Source organism: Callospermophilus lateralis, chromosome 4 (genome assembly GCF_048772815.1).
Source record: "Callospermophilus lateralis isolate mCalLat2 chromosome 4, mCalLat2.hap1, whole genome shotgun sequence".
Lineage (NCBI taxonomy): Eukaryota > Metazoa > Chordata > Mammalia > Rodentia > Sciuridae > Callospermophilus > Callospermophilus lateralis.
The window spans coordinates 51,397,767-51,422,605 of NC_135308.1; the positions used below are offsets into that span (position 1 = coordinate 51,397,767).

At 36.4% G+C, this 24,839-nt stretch overlaps 3 pseudogenes; all 3 read right to left on the reverse strand.

Annotated features, from left to right (window-relative positions):
- Positions 1-10,109: 10,109 nt before the first annotated feature.
- On the reverse strand, positions 10,110-10,366 carry LOC143396567 (non-histone chromosomal protein HMG-17 pseudogene; annotated as a pseudogene).
- Positions 10,367-12,620: 2,254 nt separating this feature from the next.
- On the reverse strand, positions 12,621-14,693 carry LOC143398239 (PR domain zinc finger protein 2 pseudogene; annotated as a pseudogene).
- A 7-nt stretch (positions 14,694-14,700) lies between these two features.
- On the reverse strand, positions 14,701-21,650 carry LOC143398240 (PR domain zinc finger protein 2 pseudogene; annotated as a pseudogene).
- Between the last annotated feature and the right edge of the window lie 3,189 nt (positions 21,651-24,839).

The following is a 24,839-nucleotide window of genomic DNA, read 5'->3' on the forward strand; positions in this document are numbered from 1 at the left end:
GTGTGTGTGTGTGTGTGTGACAGGAAAAGCCCCCACTTCACAAATGCACCTGGTGAGAAACTGTCACTGCCGCCGTCAGTGGCTTCACCATAGTCTGTGGGAAAAACAACCTGGAAGAATCATCTCTGGGCGCTCCATAGCATGTACAACCAGTGTGGGACCACTGCAGTGCGCCTGACACAATTGCTAGCAGTGGCAGGGAATTTGGTAGTCTGCCAACTGACTTAAAAAAAAAAAAAAAAAAAAAAAAAAACTTCTGGAAGACACCTAAACCAGAAAGAACAAAATAGGCACAAATAAAATTATACCTGGATCATTCAGACTCTGGATCCCAAGAGAGAAAGGTACCTTTATTGCTGGCACTGTGGCAGGCACTCAGGAGTATCTGCACTCCAGGACAGACAACCAGTATTTCACATGGACAGCAGTGAAACTGAAATCTGTGGAGGTTTGTCTGTAAACACTAAAAGTGGATTTTACTATATTGCATTACATGATTTTATGTAAGTGTACGTGGGCATATGTGTGTATGATAAGTTGAATATATGTATATATATATTTTTTTTTCTTATAATTTTATGATCACATCAGTTGCTTTCTTCTGCAGCACTTGTTTATTATTTAGCCTTAATATTTTTTAGGTGAGATTCAAGTATATGTGAGTTAGAGTTGATTGGATCTTACAGTTACTTTGGTTCTGACCCTCTATCTTCCCTTCTTCATAGCCAACATCTTCTGTTTCAACTTCATCCCTTTCTTTGTTTTATTATATTCAGTCAATCTTTTGTTCCTTCTTCTTACAGAGGACATCTACTACCATTTCCTGCCCTTTCTCTGAATATTTCAAACTTATTACCACATTTCCATGTTATTTTCTCTTTATTTAAGAAACTATAATCCCACTGAATAATAGAATTATATAGTTTATGTAACTCAGACCTCATTCATGTTGAGGTAATTATTAATAGAGCGAATGACATATTAGGCACTAATGTCAAATGCTGGATCTAGCTGTTTTGTATTGCTGATACTGATATTAATTGCTAACCCCACCTCTTCTGTATAGGGGACAATTAGTATTACAGAAGTCAAAGTAGTCACTGAACATTTATCTTTGTACATCGGTTACTTACATTAGTGCTATTCCAGCTTCCCCCTTCAGGAGGGATTAGAAAGTGATTGGGACAACTCAAGATTATAGATTAGAGACCTTGCTCCTGATAAATTCTGACAACTTAGCCAATCAACAGTAAATCTTATACCACACAACACCTGAGCCTAAAAATGACTTCAACTCATAGACTTGGGGAGACAAAATTGTCAAAATAAAAACCAGGTTCCAAGGAAGAGCAACCAGAAGGGAACTTCAGGTCCCTCCACCTCGATGTATATACATATATCAAAAAAAGAGAGAAATTCTAGAAAAAAGAAAGAAAGGGAGGGAAGGAGGATGGATGAAAGAAAGGAAGAAAGAAAACTATGCACTTAAGGATATGAGTATAAAAGAAGAAGGGGAATACACTTCAATTGATGAGGAAACAGGCAAACAAATCTTTCCCCCAAACTCCCAACACTCCCAAAAGGATCCCACAGATACAGAGTGGATGAAATTCCAGAGAAAGACTTTAAAATGCTGATTATTTATTTTCTTTTTTTATTAGTTGCTAAATGTTCAATTAACTAAAAGAAGATCTAAGAGATGAAGTAAAAGTGCAAATTTAGGAAATGAAAGATGATTTCAGTAAAGAAATAGGTATATTAAAAAGAATCCAGATGAATTAAAAAGAATTCCTGGAAATTAAAGACACAATGAGTCAAAATAAAAAATTTATTTGAAAACATCACCAACAGATTAGATTTCATAGAAAGTAGAACTTCAACCCTTGAAGACAGAACCTCAGACCTTGAAGACAGGATATATGAACTTGAGAATACAATGTAATAGAGAACACAATAGAGAGCAGAATACAGAATACAATAAAGAGCATTAAAATTTTTTAAAGGACATGTCAGAATATACAAGAAATCTGGGACAACGTCAAGACACTAAACCTGAGAATCATTGGGACAAGGGAGAATATGGAGATACAAGCTAACTGCATTTAAAATATTTTCAAAATAGCCACAGAAAACTTTTCTCATATCAAAAAAAGAGACAGAAATCTACATACAGGACTCCAAACAGTCTTGATCAGAAGGTAAGTTCTCCAATACACATCATAATCAGAATTTCTTAACATAGAAAACAAGAAAAGTATATTAAAAGCTGCAAGAGAGAGAGAAACATCAGGTCACATTTAAAGGCAAATAAGACTCACTTCTTATTTCAAAATACAAACACTAAACCTAAGGGAGGCCTGGATTGAGATATTTCAAACTCGAAAAGAAAACAACTGCCAACCAAGATTGCTATACTCAGCAAAATTCTCTTTCATATTTGATAGGGAAATAAAGAGTTTCCATGACAAAGATAAACTTAAAAAAAAATACAAACAAGCACCACTACAAAGAATTCTCAAAGATAAATTGCATGCAGATTAATTCCCCCTTCAAAAAATCCAAAATCCCAAATAAATGAAAATCAAAGGAAGACTAATCAGCTAAGTGAGAATCAAGACAGAATTAAATATACCAAAAGAAATCAAAATGGCAGCATACTATAAATATATATCCAAATGTACTACAAATATATATCCATAATAATAATGAATATTAATGGTCTCATTAGGGGAAGTGGTTTAGGGTAATGTTTAGGGTAACTCTTTTTAACTCTTTTCAGTTAAAAGACACAGAGTAGGTGGTCACATATGCATTCCAACATGGGAAAGGCACTGAATATTGGGGACCCCTGAGCTGTAGGCTGCCTCCAGATAGATCTGTGGGATGTAGATGGAGGACTGTGGCCTCAAGAAGAGCCTGCCCACCCAGCCTGTTTGCCATCACAAGGAGATCTCTGCCCTCTGGAACTGAAAAACCCCAGTCTTTCCCCAAGCTGAAGTTGCAGGGTATTGAGATGCCAGCCAGATATCTTCCCATAAAGGTTCTGTGGTGGCATAAGGTAATGGGGCTCCTGCCACTAGCAGGGAAACTGACTCAGTGGAACTGTTTGAACTGGAACCCCCTCTAAAAAAGAAGGACAAGCAGGTACTCACCAACCTAAACAAGGCTGAAGAAGAAAAAACATGCCCAGTGCCCCAGGAAGAAGAAGAGGAGGTATGGCACTAAAACTTCCCCTGTAGGCCCATCATGACATGGGAAAGATGGAGGAGCCAGTGTATAAAGTCTGAGAGGGGCATTGGAGGATGATCCCACGTGATGCAGTCCCTGACTGGCTGAAGGACAATGACTATCTGCTACATTGCCACAGACCACCCTGACCCTCCTTTGGAGCTTGCTTCAAGTGTATCTTCTGCATTCACATGAATTTACAATATCTGGACCTATCTATGGGGTTTCATGCTGTTTCTTTTCTGGGGAATTTTGACTCTACTTAGACCAACTATGTATTTCATGGTCCGTCTTTAGGCAAAAGTGGGATTTAACATTTCTTTTTTTTTAATTACAAAGCTTATATTCCTAAATGTTAAGTGACAAATTCTATATTTTTCTATGTTGAAAATGAGCCAATTGGGCTGGGGATGTGGCTCAAGCGGTAGCGCGCTCGCCTGGCATGCGAGCGGCCAGGGTTCCATCCTCAGCACCACATACAAACAAAGATGTTGTGTCCGCCAATAACTAAATAATAAATATTAAAATTCCCTCTCTCTCTCTCTCTCTCTCTCTCTCTCTCTCTCTCAAAAAAAAGAGAGAAAAAAAAGAAAATGGGCCAATAAAATAAACTAAGTAAACATTAACTAGTCAGTAACTATTGTTTTTTTCCACATGTACCCGAAATTACATGCTTAAAAGGTGAAAAAGTGGTAGACGATGCCTAATACCCAAGGGAATAAGATGTTCATTCTTCAGGTGAGAAAACTGAAGACCTTGGGAAGATGTTTAAAGAAATTGGGTTTCAAGGTGTTTAAATGCAACAGCACTAAACAGGACAACTCTGCTACGGTAGGAGTCACTGAACCTGAGCTGCCCTATATCAGAAGTTGATAACATGATGGAAATACAATTGTATGCTACAGCAGTTTAGGGACTCTGAAGGCCCTACATCAACAAATGTCAACAAAAGAACACTTATGAACTCCATATAGAAACTTCACAATAACTGCTATTAAGAATCTAACCTTGACATTGTGTAGTTCCACAGACTGGAATCCCAATTAGAATAAGATGCATTCCATGTTTGCATAAGTATATAAAGATAGGTTCTACTGTCATGTATAACTAAAAAGAATGAATAAAATTTTTTTAAAAACCTTAAAACAATGCCAAAAAAAGAACCTAACCTTGAGACACTACCTATACTCAATAATTTCAGACAGGATTTGTGCGATGTTAAGTGTGACAATGTAAAGATAATTCATCTTTATTTATACCTCTGATGTTTGGCAACAAAATTTAAGATTTTTTAATTTTTTTTCTTATCTATTTTATGTATATCTACATAGATTACTAAGACTACGTAATAAAGAAATTTTTAAATAATGGGTTTTGAGTAAAATATATTTAAAGCTAACAGAAAATTTCTAAAAAAAGTGATGAATTTTGGATCCATATCTGTGTTTAGATATTTTAGCTAGGAGATTTGAAAGGAAGTTATATTCCCTAGTATACAACTTATACATGAAATCTTAAAAACTAGGATAATCAAAATATTTTATGTTTAGGTTTTCTGACACATATATATCAAGATGTAATCTTATATCTATTTTTTTTCCAGAAAGTTTCAGAAACGTTACCAATTCTAAGGTACAAGGAAGTTGTCTTTCTTTTTATATATTGATTTTTTTTAAACACTAAATTAGATGTAACGTGTAGGTCTCAGTAGAGTTAGCAAATAAATGTGATAATTTAAATTTTTTAGCTTAAAGCACAGAATTGAAATAAACAAAAAAATCCAAGTATCAAACATTTTTCCAAATATTTTTGCTCAATATATTTAACAAATAGAAATTTATCAAGTATGAGATTTATTCCAAACAAAACAGGGTTAGGGAACTGCACAGTTAAATAGTCAAATGTTTATTAAACATGATTTCCTCCAACCTCTTTTAATAAGAAACAATTATACTTAAATTGTTATTTCTTTTTAAAGACCTCCTCATTTTCTGTTTGAATCTGTAATATGAAATATTATCATATTAAAGAAAACAGTGTGGAACTTTACATAAAGCTTTATAGTTAAAAATTAAAGCTAATTTTATTATTATTCCTTTTATGGCCCAAAACCTTTATTAGCATTGTTTATAATGTGAATTCTATTATAGCCTCATCAGTATTAGTTGGCTGCAAATTTACTACTTAGTAATTTTCATTTTATTTTGTTACTGTTTTTTTCATATTAGATAGAGGTGGATGTCAAGTCAATGGCCTCAGTTAGTGGGGCCATCTGTTTCCCAAGCCAAACTTTGAATAATTTACACCTAAGTTCTAATACTAGATCTTAAATTTGCTTAATTCCGAAATCCACATAAGCATTGCTCCAGTTAGTTGGTATTCGGAAAGTCAGGGACTCTTAAAACACAGCATGAAGACACAGGTGCAAATTCATGTTCACCTCTACTATGGCCAGCTGCCTCTTAGGGCAATAGCATGTGGACAATCCTGGACAAGGTAGTAGCAACCTGGAACAACAACTTCTATTTCATGGTTCTAAAGGAAAAAAAAAATAATGTTTTCTTTTTCTGGCCCATTGACACCTAGGTATTTCTGTGGGTTGAAGCTGTGCTGCCTTAGGGAGAGGGGGCAGGGAACACCATCCAAGCAGGCCTTCACAAAGATGGAAACCCATATGTATCAAAATGAAATTAAACCCCTATCTCTCACATAGAGAATGAGAGAAAGTTTTGGCCATCTGAATCTCAGGTAAAATATTAATATTTCTGGGATATACAAAGAACTAAAAAATATTTCCTATGAAGCACTTTCTTAACAGTTCCAACATCTTCTTCAAGAAGTAGAAAATATTAAGGGAAGGTATTTCTATTGATGCTTGTAGTGACTTATCTGTGTTTGTTGGTTTATGTACGTTAATTGGTGCTGATTTTTATAATTCATATTTACATATATATGTGTGTTTGTCTTTCTCTTTCTGTGTGTGTGTGTATGTGTGTATGTGTGTGTGTGTGTGTGTATATATGTATATATATATGAACAGATCATATTTAATTAACAAATTTTCATTTGATTCTTTTTCAAAATCTCTTTTTATTAGACTTTGTTTATATCCATTATGTCTTTCTTAATCTATTCAATTGTTTTACATTATTCTTGTAGAATTCCCTCTTCTTTTCATAATTATTCTTTTGAACTCCTCATCTGACATTTCATGAACTTCAGTATCTTTGGGATCAGTTGCTTCCACTTTTGAACTTCAGAAGTAATCATGTTGCCTTGTTTATTTATATTTTTTATAATTTTTTAAAGTCAAATTGTAAATTGAATGTTCTTATTAGAATAGTTTTTATAGCACTCTCCAACAAGAAACAAGAAAATAACAGCAAACTTCATATAGGAAGACCCTTCATATAAACAATATAAAAAATGCAAAATGTAAATCACATATAATACAATTAAAGCATCCAAACAATTTAAATAATTTTATACTTTTAAACTGCTACAAATGCTTTATACAATATTTCAACATAACAGAAATGTAACAAAATGTGAATAATAGTGAAAGGGTTAAAGTGACACAAACTCAATCAAGTATTAAACTACAATTTTAAGAGTTAGATTCCTTTTAAAATTGAGAACAAAAAAAAGTATGAATAAAATCTAGCCATTTTCTATCAATTCAGTCACTAATTTGGGACAAGGCATAAAACAATTGGAGAAATGATACTCATATACTTTGGCAGAAGCCAATTTGTTGGTTTTAATCTCTGCTAGAGACTTCAGTGTAAAACCTAGTATGTAAATTCATTTATACCTATGCATAAATGAAGCCAGAATTAGACAGGCAGATAGGCAAGGGTGGGATTCAAAGAATGAAGGGATTCAAATGTTAGTATCTTCAGAGCCCTTTCTCCACCCTTCTCAAGATAACCTGCCCCTGCATCAACCTGTTGCTGAGGTAACCTGTCTCAGAGATTGTCCCTCCCTACAGAGAGCTATAAAAGTTGTTAGTTAATGCCCCCTTCCTTCCCTGATCATTCCATTTGGCCCTTCCCCTGTCCATCTGCTTCTCGCCTTTTAGCCATTCTCCTGGAGCATCTCCTGGGCCTAGTCAGGTAAGCAGGAAGGAGAGAGATAATGGGGAGAGAGTAGAAGAACAAAGGAATTCAAGATCATATAAAAAAGACAGAATGCTCTCACTTCTTTCGATACCAGGCTGCCAGCTATAGCCTTCTTCTCCCTCTCAAGAGAAGTCTATATTACCCCTTTTTTAAGTAAACCCTGCTTTATATGCTCCCCTCTGTGTACTCCTCTAATGTTATATTTCAACACATGAGGAAGCAGGACTCATCACTGGTAACCAGAGGTATCAAAGACACATATGTATACAGGTCTGGATGCATCTATGCATAGGTATATTGCTTCATAGTCTCTTGCAATAGTTATAAATTAGTGCCAGCTAACCATCTGAGATGATAATGTCTATCTATATATATAAACATAACACTATAAAAGGCCTTAAATAGAGTCCATATTCAATCTGTTTTCCTCTCAATTATGCTGTCAATATGCTTGTGATTTTTTAAAAAGGAGGAGAGGATAGAAGATCAGCTTAATGCCTCTCTTTATGATTCTTTTAGAAGAAAGGCATCAAGAGCTGATTTGAGAGGAAAAGTTTTAAAAAGAGTGCATTGGAATCTGTCATCCTTGAAATCTATGACAAAGTACTGATGAAAGAGAACTTGCTTTGCAAGGTTCGGTTCAGATCATTCCCTTCTCTGCTTTGTGCCAAAATCAAGGGCCACACTCACATCTAAGTTAGTCCCATGACAGGGAGCCAGTTCACTAGCTCATCTTACAGGGCCCTTCTCTTTGGATCTCAGTCAACTGGGAGCCCAGCACACATACTGGACACCACTGAGGAAGCATATGCCTGAGTCTAACCAGGGCAACAAGAAAACCCATCCACAATCAGCTGTTAAAATTTTTGAATCAGCTTCAACCAGTTTTGCAAGCTTGGTAGATTTCCTAGTGCTTTGCAGTAGTGCTCAGTTGAACATGTAATATCTTTTAGTAAATTAATGTTTGGTTTGTTTGAGGGGGGGCTTTCTATGGGAAGCTCCTGCCTGGCACTGCTGTCCTCTCTCCTACTTTCACTCGGGTCCCTTGCAGCTGCCATTTGAAGGCTTCCTGTGATCCTCCCCCCCCCATACCCCTGCATCTGATCTCTAGATTTTACATCGAACAGGTAGGTCTGTTCTTTTCTTTCTTTTTCTTTTTTTTAGTATTGATAAAATTTTATTTTTTTATTTATATATGACAGTAGAATGCATTACAATTCTTATTACATATATAGCGCATAATTTTTCTTATCTCTTGTTGCATAAAAAGTATATTTACACTAATTCGTGACTTCATACATGTACTTTGGATAATAATGACCATCCACCACATTCCACCATCATTTCTAACCTCATGCCCCCTCCCTTTCCCTCCCACCCTTCTGTCCTATCTAGAGTTCTCTATTTCTCCCATGCTCCCTCTCCCTATTCCACTATGAATCAGCCTCCTTATATCAGATAAGACATTCAGCATTTGGTTTTGTGGGATTGGCTAACTTCACTGAGCATTATCTTCTCTAAATTCATCTATTTGCCTGAAAATGCCATGATTTTATTTTCTTTTATTGCTGAGTAATATTCCATTGTGTATGCATGCCACATTTTTTTTATCCATTCATCTATTAAAGGGCATCTAGGTTGGTTCCACAGTTTAGCTATTGTGAATTGTGCTGCTATAAACATTGATGTGGCTGTGTCTCTGTAGTGTGCTGTTTTTAAGTCCTTTGGGTATAGACTGAGGAGAGGGATAGCTGGGTCAAATGGTGGTTTCATTCCCAATTTTCCAAGAAATCTCCATACTGCTTTCCATATTGGCTGAACCAATTTGCAGTCCCACCAGCAGTGTATGAGTGTACCTTTTTTCCCCACATCCTTGCCAACAGTTATTGTTGTTTGTATGCATAATAGCTGCATTCTGACTGGAGTGAGTTGAAATTTTTCTTTTCAAACTCTATCCAGCTCTATTAAAGATACTTTTCATAAACAATCATGGTATTTCAGGCAGGACATGGGCAGACAATCTTAACAGTACACAACAACTTTCAAACTCCCTTCTTGGATGGACTACCAAAATCAGAAAGCCACTATAAAACCCAATGATGTCTTCATTTGATGCTCTGAATAGGGAAAACTTAGAGTGAAGGTTGACATTTCACATTTAGCATGTTGTTTAACAACTTTTCACAAGCTGATCCTGACTTTCAGGAAATGAAATGGAAATGGCAAAAATTATTAATCTGAAGATCCACAATCTAGAAAAGGAACTGCTGATCTTCTGAGGGACACTATTCTTAATGACATCACTGGAAAGTCCAGATTGCCCCCCACACACTGGTAAAACCAATCGTTGGGAATCAGGTCCCAACAGGTCTGAGTTTAGGGGAGTTAAGTCTATGCTGATGGCAGAGAGGGAGAGGAGGACATAAAGATGAGTTTGAGTTTTTCCATACCACAAGGCATTTGTGCCAAGGTGGCTATGTGTGTCAACATCAGATAATCCCTCCTCTTGGGAACAAAGAGGAAGTCTCCAAAACTAGAAGGGAAAGGTGTTTTCCCCCACACCAATCCCAGCTTTGAAGACATTCTACTAGTTATATATGCTCCTTCCCCAAAAAACAACAATGAAGTGTTCTGTGTGCTAACAACATAGCTTAAAAAGAAAAGCAAAACAAAATTCTGCATTTTTATAAAACTTGACAAAAATAGTATTTCAAACTGTACAGTCACCAAAAGTACACAGTTATCAAAAATGCACACACTTCACTTGACATCTCCAGCACCTTCAGCTCTTTGTGCCTGGTCTGTTTTGGCATCTATATTTTCTGCAGGGTTATTCCCATCCTTGCCAGTGTCAACTTTTCACTTTTTCCCTCTGGGTACCTTCTCTCCCTTCTTTGCTTGGGCTCTGGCTTTGGAGGAGCAAGTTTAGCAGATAACCTTGTGTATCTTCTCTGTGGTTCATCTCTCATCTTGGTGATATCTCCTTTAGCGTCCCCTTCAGCCTTTCTCTTGGGCATGGTGGTGACGGCAGTAGGACACAGGCGCTGGATGTGGGGATGCAGCTGCCTGCAGGGCTTTGATCAGTCCAGGGGTCATTCTTGACTCTTCTTCTTTACACTGCTCAAGAGATGAAATCTTAAGAGTGGTTTTGATTTTCATTTCTCTAATTGCTAGCAATGATGAACATTTTTTCATGTATTTGTTGATCGATTGTATATCATCTTCTGAGAAGTATCTGTTCACAATTTCTTGGCCCATTTATTGATAGGGTTATTTGTTTTTTTGGTGTTTAACTTTTTGAGTTCTTTATATACCCTAGAGATTAGTGCTCTATCTGATGTGTGAGGGGTAAAGATTTGCTTCCATGATGTAGGCTCTCTGTTCACCTCACAGATGTTTCTTTTGCTGAGAAGAAACATTTTAGTTTGAGTCCATGTCATTTATTGATTCTTGATTTTAATTTTTGCCCCAAGGAGTCTTATTGAGGAAGTTGAGGCCTAATTCTACATGATGGATATTAAGGTCTACTTTTTTTTTCCTATTAGATGCAGGGTCTCTGGTTGTATTCCTAAGTCCTTGATCCATTTTGAGTTGAGTTTTGTGTATGGTGAGAGATAGGGGTTTAATTTCATTTTGTTGCATATGGATTTCCAGTTTTCCCAGCACCATTTGTTGAAGAGGCTACTTTTTCTCCAATGCATGTTATTGGCACCTTTGTTTAAAATAAGATGATTTTAATTTTGTGGGTTAGTCTACAAAGCAACTCTTAGCAAGTATAAAAAAAGTAGAGATACTACCCTGCATTCTATCAGATCATAATGGAATGAAATTAGAAATCAATGTTAAAATAAGAAATAAAATACACTCTAACACCTGGAGAGTAAATAATATGCTACTGAATGAACAATGGGTTGCCAAAGACAAAAGGAGGAGATTAAAAAAATTTTAGAGGGGAATGAGAACACAGATAAAACATATCAAAATCTCTGGGACACTATGAAAGCAGTTTTAAGAGAAAAGTTCATTGCATGGAGTTCATTCTTTAAAAGAAGAAAATGTCAACAAATAAATGACTTAAAATTACATCTCAGAACCCTAGAAAAAGAAGTGCAAATCTACACCAAAAACAGCAGAAGAGAGGAAATAATTAAGATCAGAGCTGAAATCAATGAAATTGAATAAAATAAACAACTCAAAAAAAATGACAGAACATAAAGTTGGTTCTTTGGAAAAATAAATAAAATTGACAGACCCTTAGCCATGCTAATGAACAGAAGGAGAGAGAGAATTCAAATTACCAGCATGCATGATGAAAAAGGCAATACCACAAAAGACACTACAGAAATACAGAAGATAATTAGGAATTATTTTGAAAACTTGTACTCTCATAAAAATAGAAAATATTGAAGGCATCAACAAATTTCTGGAGTCATATCATTTGCCCAAGTTGAATCAGTATGATATACACAATTTAAACAGATCAATTTCAAGCAACAAAATAGAAGACATCATCAGAAGCCTACCAACCAAGAAAAGTCAAGGACTGGATGGATACACAGCTGAGTTCTACAAGACCTTTAAATAAGAAGTAATACCAATAACTCTTCAATTTATTTCAGGAAATAGAAGAAGAGGGAGCACTTCCAAACTCATTCTATGAGATCAATTGTCGCGACCCCTTGCCCGCAAGGAAGACGCAACTCAGGAATCTTCTTTCAGCAGTTTATTCAGGCCCTTGATATTTCTTCTAATTCCTCGTCAGATGCCCCTCCCAGCCTTAATAAAGCATCCCAAGCCCCAATGCGAAGCTGCCACGTGGAACTTTCTCATAGGGTGTTGAAAAACCATGCACCAACTCTCCCAAACAAGGAGTTGTTTGTCACAGACCACAGCGGAGCCAGCGCCATCCTGCAATGGCGACCATAATCTGCACGCAATGGCTCACCACAATCAATATCACCCTGATTCCAAAACCAGGCAAAGACACATCAAAAAAGAAAACTTCAGACCAATATCTCTAATGAACATAGATGCAAATATTCTCAATAAAATTCTGGCAAATCAAATACAAAACATATCAAAAAGATCAGGCACCATGATCAAGTGGGATTCATCCCAGGATGCAAGGTTGGTTCAACATAATGAAATCAATAAATGTAATTCATCACATCAATAAACTCAAAGACAAGAATCATACGATCATTTCAATCGGTGCAAAAAAAATCATTTGACAAAATACAGCACCCCTTTATGCTCAAAACACTATAAAAATTAGGGATAACAGGAACATATCTCATCATCATAAAGGCTACCTATGCTAAGCGCCAGGCCAACATCATTCTAAAATGGAGAAGAATTGAAGACATTCCCTTTAAAAACTGGAACAAGACAGGGATGCCCTCTTTCACCACTTCTATTTAACATAGTTCTTGAAACATTGGCCAAAGCAATTAGATGAAAGAAATGGATACACATAGGAAAAGAAGAACTCAAATTGGCACTATTTGCTGATGATATGATTCTATTTATGGTGATTTCAGTTTCACCAGAAAACTTCTAGAACAAGTAAATGAATTTAGCAAAGTAGCAGGATATAAAACCAACACCCATAAATCAAAGGAATTTCTGACAAATCCTCAGAAAGGGAAACAAGGAAAACTTCCCCATTTACAATAGCCTCAGAAAATAAAATACTTAGGAGTCAATGAAAGCAGAGAAAGATCTATATAATGAAAATTACAGAACTCTACAGAAAGAAGTCAAAGAAGACATTAGAAGATGGAAAGATCTACCTTGCTCTTGGATAGGCAGAATTAATATTATCAAAATGACCGTACTTTCAAAAGCAGTATACAGATTTAATGCAATTCTGATCAAAATCCCAATGACATTTCTCATAGAAATAGAAAAAGGAATCATGAAGTTCATATGGAAAAATAAGAGATCCAGAATAGATAAAGCAATCCTTAGCAGGAAGAGTGCAGCAGGTGGCATTGCTATTCCAGACTTTAAACTATACCACAGAGCAACAGTTAACAAAAACAGCTGGTATTGGCACCAAAACAGACTTACTGATAGACCAATGAATGGTACAGAATAGCGGACATAGGTCTGTTCTTTTCTTACTTGCCAAATAGACTTACTTTGCAACACAGTTTTGCTTTTTTGCAACTTCACGTGCAAGCTCCAGGAGATTTTACTGGAGAGTTGAGTAGAATGATTCTTGGCCATAGCTTTAGGTTTTTTCCCCTCCATGTGAGTGATTTTGGCCATTCTAATAGGGCTTTGTTTTTTTGGACTTGACTGAAGCTGCAAAATTGACATTCTACCTAGACCAGAAGGACAAGGAGGACAGTGGACACTGTACAGGGCCTGAGCTTTGAGCCCAGATCTTTCCTAGGGGCACTTGCATACTCTGCAGCTGCGGTCCATCTGTGGTGGCTATTGCTGGCGTGTCTGTCGATACTTGCAGGTGATAAGTGTCTGCTTTCTTGGATGAATGAGAAACTTTTATTTTGGAAGGAAAGAGGTTTCGGGGGCAGCTGAACATGGCGTACTTTTTCAGACTCCCAGTGTTAAGTGAACTCCTAGCTGCAGTAGGGGCAGACATGGACCTCTGAGGATCTTCTCAAGTTGATCTTTTGTTTTACAGATTTTTTTTTTAGGATCATTTTCTGTACAATTTTTTTTTCTTCCATGCATTCAACTTGAGCTTATTTGGTAATGTTTTGCTGCCTTTGGGCTGCACAGTTTGTTTCAATGGTACTAGATTTTTCTTTAGGGTATACCTCTTCTTGTTACTTTCAGAGCCTCATGCCAGGATATAGTTGTGTAACTCAGGCATGTTGTCAACACCTTTTCCACATTTTGTGCAGTGAATGGCAGTAGTAAAAGTAAAATATACTAAAAGTATAAAAAATATATAAAAAAAATAGTAAAAGTCTGCGAAATATTGTGGGTAGTAAAATTTGTGACTGTCACACGAATACCCATGGGTTTGTGGTGATAGTACTGGAATGGAGGTGGTTTAAAGGTTGGGTAATGCTGATTGAGACTCAATCAAATATCTGAATCTTTTGTCTGTATTCGAGAAGCCATTATTTTTATGGTGACATTAAGCTCTTCAGAGGAATTATTTAATTCCTCCTCTTCTTTAGAAGTTTCCAAAGTATCTTCTGGAAATCCATGCATATGCTCTACTTGGGCCTTGTTGGGATCTGTGAAGTTCTGGTGCCTCAGTGCCCTACTTTCAAACTCATGGTGTGTGCACACCTTGTCTGAGTAGAGTTCTCACTGGTATTGCTGAAAATTGCCCAAGACAGTAAATTCTTTTTTACAAATAGAACACACACTAGGACTCTTCTCTGGCTTTCAGATCTTCCTTCTCTGATTACTCCTGCTTGAAAGTTACTGCAGGGAGAGAAGCCTCCACATTATCACCACAGGAAACCACACATGACACTACTGGGAGAGGGGGTGACAAAGGGGATGAGGAGGAGGATGAAGAGAACAATGAAGAGAAGGATGAAGAGGAGGAGGAGGAGGAAGAAGAAAGTGTTGGAGGCCCAGGTGAAGGAGCAGACATGAGCTGCTCCACAGGAAGAATGAGAGAGTGTGAGGGGGTCACTGTTGGGGAGAGAATTGGAAGAGGAGACTGGGAAGTGGCATTGGAGAGCACAGAGGGACATGGGTGAGGAGATGCACTAGAAGAAGGGGCAGGGAGAGGGATGGTTGGAAGGAGTAAAGGGAGCAGAGTGGCAACAGTCAACACAGGAGGGCAGGGTGGAGTGGAAGAGAGATCTGTGGGGATCAGGAGAAGAGGCAACTGACTGGAAGACGTCTGTAACACAGGTGACTGAAGGACAAACTTCAGGGGGTGACTTGAAGGCAGGGGCAGAGAAACCAGAGTCAAGAACAGATCAGGATCTGACTAGGCATCTAGATTTACAAGGACTTGTTCTCCTGGTCACATCAGAAGTATTTTCTAAGGTAAATTGATGCCATTATATTTATGGAGGAGAACCTCCTGGAGAGTGCAGGTGATTGGCTGCTTCTTCACAGCACCACGAAGGCTGCACTGAATGGTTTTCTTTCAACTGCCTGCCTTCGAGTTGCTATCAGGCTTTTATGCACACTGAGATCCAATACAGATTCCCACTGAATCAAAGCCTTGCAAGAACCCTCAGTTTCTGTTTGACACTGCTGTATAAATCCAGTGGCTGCAGGTTGCACACATTACTGAAAATGCAACTGGCTATTCGCTATTTCCATATTTTGTATTCATCAAAGCAAGGAGGGCTCCCAGTTTCTCTCTCATCTCTCCCAGACAAACTCCATGCTGGTAAGTCACTACAACTCTTTAAATTGAGTTTCTTGGAAGTTAGGACTGTATCTGTCCACTCTGCTTTTCCATCACTTGGTTTCTCAAAGTCCCGAAAGGCAGGGCTGTGCTATGGAGAGCAGTTCCATCTTTAAACCTACTGGAGGTCACAAGTAACATAGATGCAGGAGCAGACATGCATATGAGACCTAATTTAGGAATTTCAATTGCTGAAATCTCTGCAAATGGAGAGATGTTTGAACTTTGATGACAAACAACTCTTCTCCTTGTGGGAAGACACCACCTCAGTTGTTGATACTTTAAGAGGCAGACTTAAGGAACAAGAGGGTGCCATTGGGTCAGGGTCTGTCTCAGCTTTAATCTTGGGGAGCACAGGTGTATTATCAGTCCTCTCTTTCTTAGACTCACAGTTTGTGCTGCTGGACGACTCTTTAGGAAGCTCATCTGTTACAGTGACCTGTGTGTTCTTTATATATTGAGTAATATCCACAGTAACTGGAATGAACAGACAATTTATGGCATGCAAGTCCGCCGAATTACATTCCATCTCAGTCACATCAGAAATACTACTGTTGTTGTTGGCCTGAATTTTATCGTCAGTGTGTACCTCTGCACGTGTACACTTTCTGCAGCAATTTTTCAGGAGGGTTGCTATGGTTAGAATCTCCCCGAAATGTCCGTGTGTCAAGATCCCTGGTTCGTGGTTCTGGGAGGCTATGAAACTCCCACATGTATACTCTATTCTTAACCTCAGCTCTTTTTTTCATATCACCAACAAATGGCCCAAACGTTTTACCCTTTAAAATTAGTTTACTGATCCTGGACTGATCAACAGCTGATTGGAAAAGCCTCACTTCCTCTAGAGGTCCTCGAAGCTTGTCTTCAGGTACCTCTGCCAGGGTCTCAGCAGCTGCCAAAAGCTCGGGAGCCTAGTTTCTGACTTTATGCTGGGTTTAACCAGATGTAACCCCACAGTAAGTCGAGGAACATATAATCATCAGGATTTTAATCCAAGTTTCTCTAGCATTTTTAACATGAATGGGTGCTAGATTTTTACAAATACTCTTCCTGCATCTATCAAGGTGATCATATGATGCCTAGCCTTAATTCTATGTATGTGGTGAATTACATTATTGATTTGCATATGTTGATCCAATTTTGCATCCCTGGATAAAAGCCATTTGATCATGGTGTGTTAATTTCCTAATGTGTTTTTGAATGCAGTTTGCTAATATTAAGAATTTTAAGTCTATGTTTACTAGGAATATTGGTCTCTAGTTTTCTTTCCTTTGTATTTCTTCTTTTAATTTTGGTATCCAGGTAATATTTGACTCATAGAATGAATTTCTGAGTGTTCCCTCCCTTTCTATTTTATAAAGTATTTTTAAATTGGCATGGTTCTTTACAGGTCTGGTAGAACTTACTAAGAATCTATCTTATTCTGGGTTTTTCTTTGTTATAAGACTTTTAATTGCTGCTTCATTCTCATTGCTTAATACTGATCTAATTGTTTTTCTATGTCCTTATGGTTCAATTTGACTACATCATATGGGTCTAGAAATTTATCCCTAACTTCTAAACTTTCCAGCTTATTATTAAATTATTAAACATTTTCAAAATAGTTTCTACTGATTCTCTGGATTTCAGAAGTGACTGTGGTGATATCTATGTTTTCATGTCTAATTTTGTCAATGTTATTCTTCTCTCTCTTCTTGATAGTTTGGCTTTGGGTTTATCTAACTCATCGTTGCATTGATCCTGTATCGTATTTTTTACCCAAAACTTTGTTTCAGCTCTGATCTTATTTCCTGTCTTCTAATTATTTTGAAATAAGCTTTTTTCCTCTCTCCAGAGTATTGAGATGTAACTTTAGATTATTTCTTGGGAATCTTTCATTTTTTAATGTAGACACTCAATGCATTAGAAATAAAATGGAAGGAACCAAAAGTCACCTCTATGAAAGGAAACTGAATCTAAATGGTCAAAGTCTCCATCAAAAGACATAGTGGCAGAGTGGTTTAAAAACCAGACTCAAACATGTGTTGTTTACAAGAGACTCACCTTAAAGGCAAAGACATCCACATACTGAAAGTGAAAGGATGGAAAACAATAAAGCATGCAGACTTTCTTCTGAGAACTGCTTTCCTGCTATCCCAGACATTTTGATATGTTGTATGTCTATTCACATTTGCTTCTAAGAAATTTTTAAATCTAATATTTTTTTAGTTTTCCTATGATCCATTCATCATTCAAAAGTGTATTACTTTATGTAATAAAATATAGTTATAGCTTTGATAATGTTCCATATGTCACTGAGAATAAAATTAATTTGGTTGCTGATGGATGAAATATTTTATAAATATCTGTTAATTCCACTTTATTAATGGCACTTTTTATTTCTGAAGAGTCTTTTCCTTAGCTGAAGGATAGATTTGTTGGATGTTAGAGTGATCTTGGTTGACAGCTCTTATTTTAGTCTTTTTTTTAAGGGATCATGGCTTTTATTTTATTTACTTTTATGTGGTGCTGAGGATTGAACCCAGGGCCTCACACATGCTAGGCAAGCACTCTACCGCTGAGCCACAACCCCAACCCCTTATTTACAGTCTTGGTATATATTTTTCCAAACTTTTCTGGCTTTTAGGATCTGGGCTGAGAAATCTGTAGAAATCATGATTGGCTTACCTTTTATTGACAGGATTTATGTTTGCTCTTTTCAATGATTTTTACTTCCTTTACTTTATTAGTTTATTCTTTACATCTTTTAATTCACCGACAATTGTAACTATGCAGTTTCTAAATTCATTCTCTGATATTTCTTCCACTTGTTGTCAGTGGGATCAGTTGTTGAAGTGTTGTAGATTGTCATGCCTTTTCCCCTTGATTTTTCATATTATTTGCATGGTTTTCAAGCCTAGAAAATCCTAAGGATATGACTTCTATTGTGATTCCTAGAAGAGTCACTTCAAGCTTGTCTGTATTTTATCATAAAAGACTAGACTCAGTGTGTAAGCTATTTTTCCCAAGGACATTTTTTTTGAAAACAACTATAGCTATTTTCTTTTTATTTCTCATTCGCCTTACTTGAAACTTAAGAAGAAGAGCTATGACAAATTACTGTGACTCTAGAGGGCTGAGCATATGGACAGGGAAGTGTAAATGTTTAGAAAAGACCTGATAAAACCTGAAACTGTCACCTCCGATGATCATAAGACTTAAGGCAAGCAGGATACAAAATTTTTTGGTTGAGTAATAAAAGCATGCTTCTATGTGTGTCCAGAGGCCCTTGACAAATAATGAGAGGCATATAGGCCCAAGTATTTAAACAAGTCTCTCTCTAATCATTAACACACCATTAATAACATGTAGAGTCATTCAGTGGATGCACACAATCAATGCAGACTTCAGAGAATGAATTCAGAAAACTCACAAAAGAAACTACAACAAATAGCAATAACAAAAAATGTCTCTGGGGAGCCAGGATAACCTGATTTTCAGAATTACCACATTGTATTATATGGAATGTCCAGTTTCAGTTTTCAAAAAAGATATGCAGAAAAACAATTGAGTGGCCATTACACAGGAAAACAATCAAGGGAATGTATCCTCGAGGGAGATCATATATTTGATTTAATAGAAAGATAATCTGAATTATTTATGTTTCATTATTTCAAAAGTAAAAGGCGAACCACATATAAACCAGAAAAAGTATTAAAATCATATCTCAATAGATAATATCAATGAGAGAATTGAACTTACAAAAAAACAGTATAAATTGAAACTCTGAAAATGAAAAATAAAGTGAAATTAAATATTTAGAATGGGAGGAGGAGACCAGACACTAGCATAAACATTTGCTTACAAATGGCTTGCTGTGAAAAGTTTAAAGTATTTAAACCCTTCAGTAGCAACATAGGGTAAAACATGATTTACCCTGCTAGTAAGGTTTTGGTAATTTCATTTGTTCATGCTACAGTTTTTTGGTAGATTATTTTCTCAGGTGGCAATAAAGGGAAAGGGGAGATATTAAATATCACTACCTATTATTACTAGCAATTTCCTAATACATGGCACTGCTGACTAAAGCATTATTTTTGCAAACAGGAACACATGTCAAGAAAGTAGAAATTGATTTTGATAAGGTTCTCAAAAACCATTTTTCAAAAACTGTGTGTCTTTATTATGATAGACTATACTTGGAGGAAAGGGAAAGAAAGTTTTAAAATCTAACCTAAACGTTTTGTTAATGGTCATTCTAGGAACTGAGAAGCTGTGTGGATGGGACGGGCATCAGGCCAGGAGAGATGGGGGAAGTGACACCACTATGGAAGAAGATTGCAACTGCCTCCCTGAACTTCCCAAACAAATGTCTGAAATGCAGGTGTCCAAAACCCAGCTCACACCTATCCCCTACCTCTCTTTTTTCACACAGGACACCTTACTCTACTAAGTGAAAAATTAACCTCTGGGAAGGACTAAACTTTGGATCCATTAGGTGCTGTGATGCCTAGACATTTGGTTCCTGAACAGTTATTGCTAATATCAGGCTGGGGGTGACCCGAATGGCCCCAAATAAGGTAGTGGAAATGAGGAGAAGGGTGTAGCAGCACCATTCCAATTAGTGTTTCAAATGCCTTTATTAATATATAAGGGTATTTGAAATTCACTCGTTTAAAGTACACAACTGAATGGTTTTTTTTTAGTGTATTCTCATGACAAAAAGAAATCACGTTCATTAGTCCTAGTCATCAAAAAGAAAACCCAAGTTTCAATTCCCAGCAACACACACACACACACACACACACACACACACAGAAACCCTGTTCACTAGAGTCATCACTTTTCCACTATTCCTGCATCCCTGACTTCCACCCTTAGTCCTAAACAACAAATGAATTCTTATATCTAGAGATGTCACTGTTATGAAAATTTTATACAAATAAATGATGCACGGTCTTTGTGATTGTCTTTATTCATTTAACATAATGATTTCAAGTTTATCCCTGTTATAGCAGAGCATCATTATTTTATGACTGAAAACTACCCAATTGTATGTTTGTTTCCACATTCATCAGTTAATGAGCACTTGGAAAAGGAAACTGAGGCCTTCTGTGATGAGGTTTTTCCAACCCTCACACAGAATCACCTTTTTAATACAGACAGTTTAGGTGCTTTTCAGACTCCAGGTGGGCAGGTGGTTCCATAAACCACTAAAATGCTTTCTTAAATGCAGAGTTGCACCCATGTCTGCAGCAAGGAGATGGGGGGAAAGGGAAGACTGATGCCAGAAAATCTTACCCATAGGATCTTAGCTTCAGTTAAAATAGAGGCCATGTTATAGTCTTGATATGTATACCCCACAAGCTAATGCATGAGACAATGCAAGAACATTCAGAGATAAAATTGGGTTAAAAGAGCCTTAAATCAGTGAATTAATCTCATGATGGAGTTTAACTCAGTGCTAAATGTGACTGAAGGAGGTGGGGAATTGGGAGTGTGCCTTTGGAGTATACATTTTGTATCTGGCCAAGTGGAGTCTTTCTCTGCTTTCTGATCATCATATGATCCATTTCCCTCCACCACACTCTTCTGCGAAATGGACTGAGACCTCTGCAACTGTGAGCCTCCTTAAAATTGTTCTCTCCAGGTCCAAACTAAGGTAGCAATTTGCAGTTCCCAAAGGGACAAAGAAATATCTTAGTTTTAATGGGGCCAAGGAGACGTCACCTGGATGGAGATGGAACAGGTACTTATGGCCAGACACCTTGAGCAATCCCTTTAAGATAAAAAGAACACCATTGACTGTCTGGGGTCCTTGGGAGGTAGCCTTACTTATTGATGCTCCTTTTTAATATCCCAAAGCCTACGATGGATGGAGCAGAGGAATCATGAGCCATTGCAGAGGTGGGGGCTGTGGTGTCCTGTCTAGAGATGGAAGCAGTTAACATGGCCACGGCCATCTCAGAGTGGCAGTGACAGTGGAATATTTCAGATAGAATGTTATAGTCTCCCTGGTTAAAAAGAGGCAAGGCTGCTTACTTCCAAATCAACAAATACAGGGTTGCATGCTTTCAGTCATAGGGTTTATTTTGATTTGTTACACTGAATGCTGTGCACCATAACAAAAGGAGAGAAAAACAGATGGTTTCATTTTTGCATCAGGCCAGTTAACAGTGAGTTTCTTGGTAATATCCTTTTTGCAGATGGCTTTTGATAGTTACCTAATTACTGTTGAAAAAGAAATAGAGAAAAGCAAAAGTTACATTTTTCTTGTTACTATTAGTAACTATCTAATTTCACTATGCAACCTCAAGTATAGTGATTAATTAGCATGACATGGCACTGGGGATACTGTAGTAATATGTGCCTGTTATCCAGTTTTTCTTCTAGGAATAGTTTCTGACACATGCAAAAAAAAGGAAATGTTATGAAATTCATGTTTTATTTATACTCTCTAAACTTGACATGAGTGAAAGGAAAACAGCAAGAAAAAGGAGGAAAAAAAACAATATAGATGGGCAAGTAGATAGAAGAGTTACTATAAATTTGTCACTCTTTATCAGCAAAGAAAGAGTACATCCAAAAATGCTCTGTGCATCTTCAGCAGTTGTCCTCCCATAATATTCAAAACCAAAGTCATTCTTTGCTGCTCTCCACCTTATCACCCAAACTCCAACCTGAGTCTTCACCTATTACTATACACTGTGTCATCAATAAAATATGTCAATATCCATTCTGGAAGAAATGTTGAGTTCTTCATTGTTTATTCTAAGTCATATACATACAACCAGTCAGCACACTAATTGATTCCACCCATTTCTTGTCTCTTGAACCTTTTCTTTTCCTGTTTTTCAATCTTGCTGGTACCATATCTTTCCTAGTGTGGAACTGTCTAGAAACTGTCTCTTACCTACTTTACTAGTCTCCAAGTCTGAGTGATTTCATTTTATTGTAGTTTATGTTAGAGAAAGTTGTAAACTATCAACTATACCACGTGAATTCCTCCTCTTACAATAACAAAAACACTTTACGTCTCTTTTCATATCTGATAAAATTAGACTCCTTATCATGTCATATCAATACATGTCTTGAGTCAAGATTAGCTATGCAGGTTTTCTCTCCCAGTATTCACAAGTGAATTTTAAAAACCTTTAGTTAAGAGAGAAAACTTTGGTAACAGGGCTGTTAATTTTCATTTTAATACTTTTCTGAAATTACAATTTAGCCAGGTTCTTATTCTGCTTTATGTGTACATTTTTCACTTTTTCTTAGGCTGCCAATTCATTTACCTTCAAACTTTATCACTAACATATCCTTATCACCCTGATCTGAAATACTGTAGTAGTTTCTCTCTTATCCCTGCCATAATAAACAGTTTTTAAACTCTACCCTCTCAACAGGTAAGTTTAATGCTTAGAATATGAATCCTCTGACCATTACTTTCTTTTCCTCTCAGGAAAAGACACTGTCCTCCAGAGCTCCAAGACTCTGAATGAGTTTGACTTTTCTGACCTAATCACAGTGATAGCCCACTTTCCTATGCAGCTCCTATGCAGATGAACTATCATCCTTCTTACACATCAAACATTCTGACTTATTTTCACACTGAATCATCCATGAGCAGCTAATTCTCAGATACACATATAGAGCCACATGTTGTATAAAAGAGCCTTGCTATACAGCCACAAAAAGATAAAGGTCTATATTTATCTCTAGGAAAGTCTGGGTATCTGGTTTAGAACTGCTGTCAAGTGACAGGCAGCCCGATTAATAATGAGATTTTTTAAATTTTAAATAAAGAACCTTCAAAGATCCTTGAATATCACCAACCCCCAATACTTGGTAACACAGAAAACAGCAAACTATTGACTTGACCATCAGTCAAAGTGAGGTGTGAACGAACAACAGACAATTAAGCAAACTCTCTTGCTTTGTTGAACTTATAAATTTTTATGATGACTACCAGTGATAGGACTGATATATAAAATAATCATTTTTTACATATTTGAAATAAAACTTTTAATAATATATTTGGATCCCTACATTTTCTCATTGTAAAAAACCTTCTCTCTACATTGGAGGGAGAGTACAGCTGGCAGTCTTCCTGGGATCTCAGAGGTCCTCAATCAAGGCCAGTTCCATTTCTTAGCCACAATCACATGTCAGGCTATTTGTTGTTTCACCACTGCCCTTAAGGTTTTAAATTCTGCATTCTGATGACTTAAACTCCAACTATATGTTTCATGAAAATCTTATTTAAATTATTCCTCATGTCCATTTCCTCCTTTTAAAATAAAGTTAGATACATGGAGTCTTAGTGAGGAAGAAATATAAAGGTGAAGAGAGAATCTCTTTTGTCAATTTGTCACCTGGAGCCTTATGTGAGGAAACAGAAGGTATTATTATTCATAGAAATTTAAATATTTGAAATTTCTTTAAAGTATTTCTTATTATAAGTAGTTAACTTGATAAATTTCTGGCTAGAATTTGTTTACATTAAATATTGTTACATTAATATGATACAAAATTAACATCAAATGTTTTAACTTAGCCTTATTTTAGCATTTGAAACATAGAAATCGAGATAACACTACCTGAACAATAGTGTTATCATACTAAGATATTGTTAACAATAAAAATTTACTTCATAAATTGTATCTTTTTGTTAACAATATAATTTTTTCAATCATTTTTACCTCTATGACTCGGTGCTGTTAGTATTGCTGTCTTCCATTGTAGATCTGTATAAAATAAATAGCATTTTCTTTAAAGTTAGAAAACAAGTAATCAAGCAAAAACAAAAACAAGTAACAAAAATTTAGATTTATGCTAAATAGTCAATGAATATGTACTAGCACTGTCTTAGCATTTCATATCCCATTCAAACATATACAGTTTTGTCTTTTGCAAATGCTAATCTAACTTTCAAAGATGTAAAGCATTTCTTTAAAATTTCAAACAAAAAACCTATCCATCCATTATTTACTCTAACTTGTCTGTATGGCAGATTAATATATGTATTATAATATTATACATATTGAAAAATATAATTTATACAAACATTTTCAAATTCTAAAATTATCATTTCTTTCACAACTGTCTCTGTTGATCTCCTTAGCACAACTTAACTGTCAATGCAAGGAATTTGG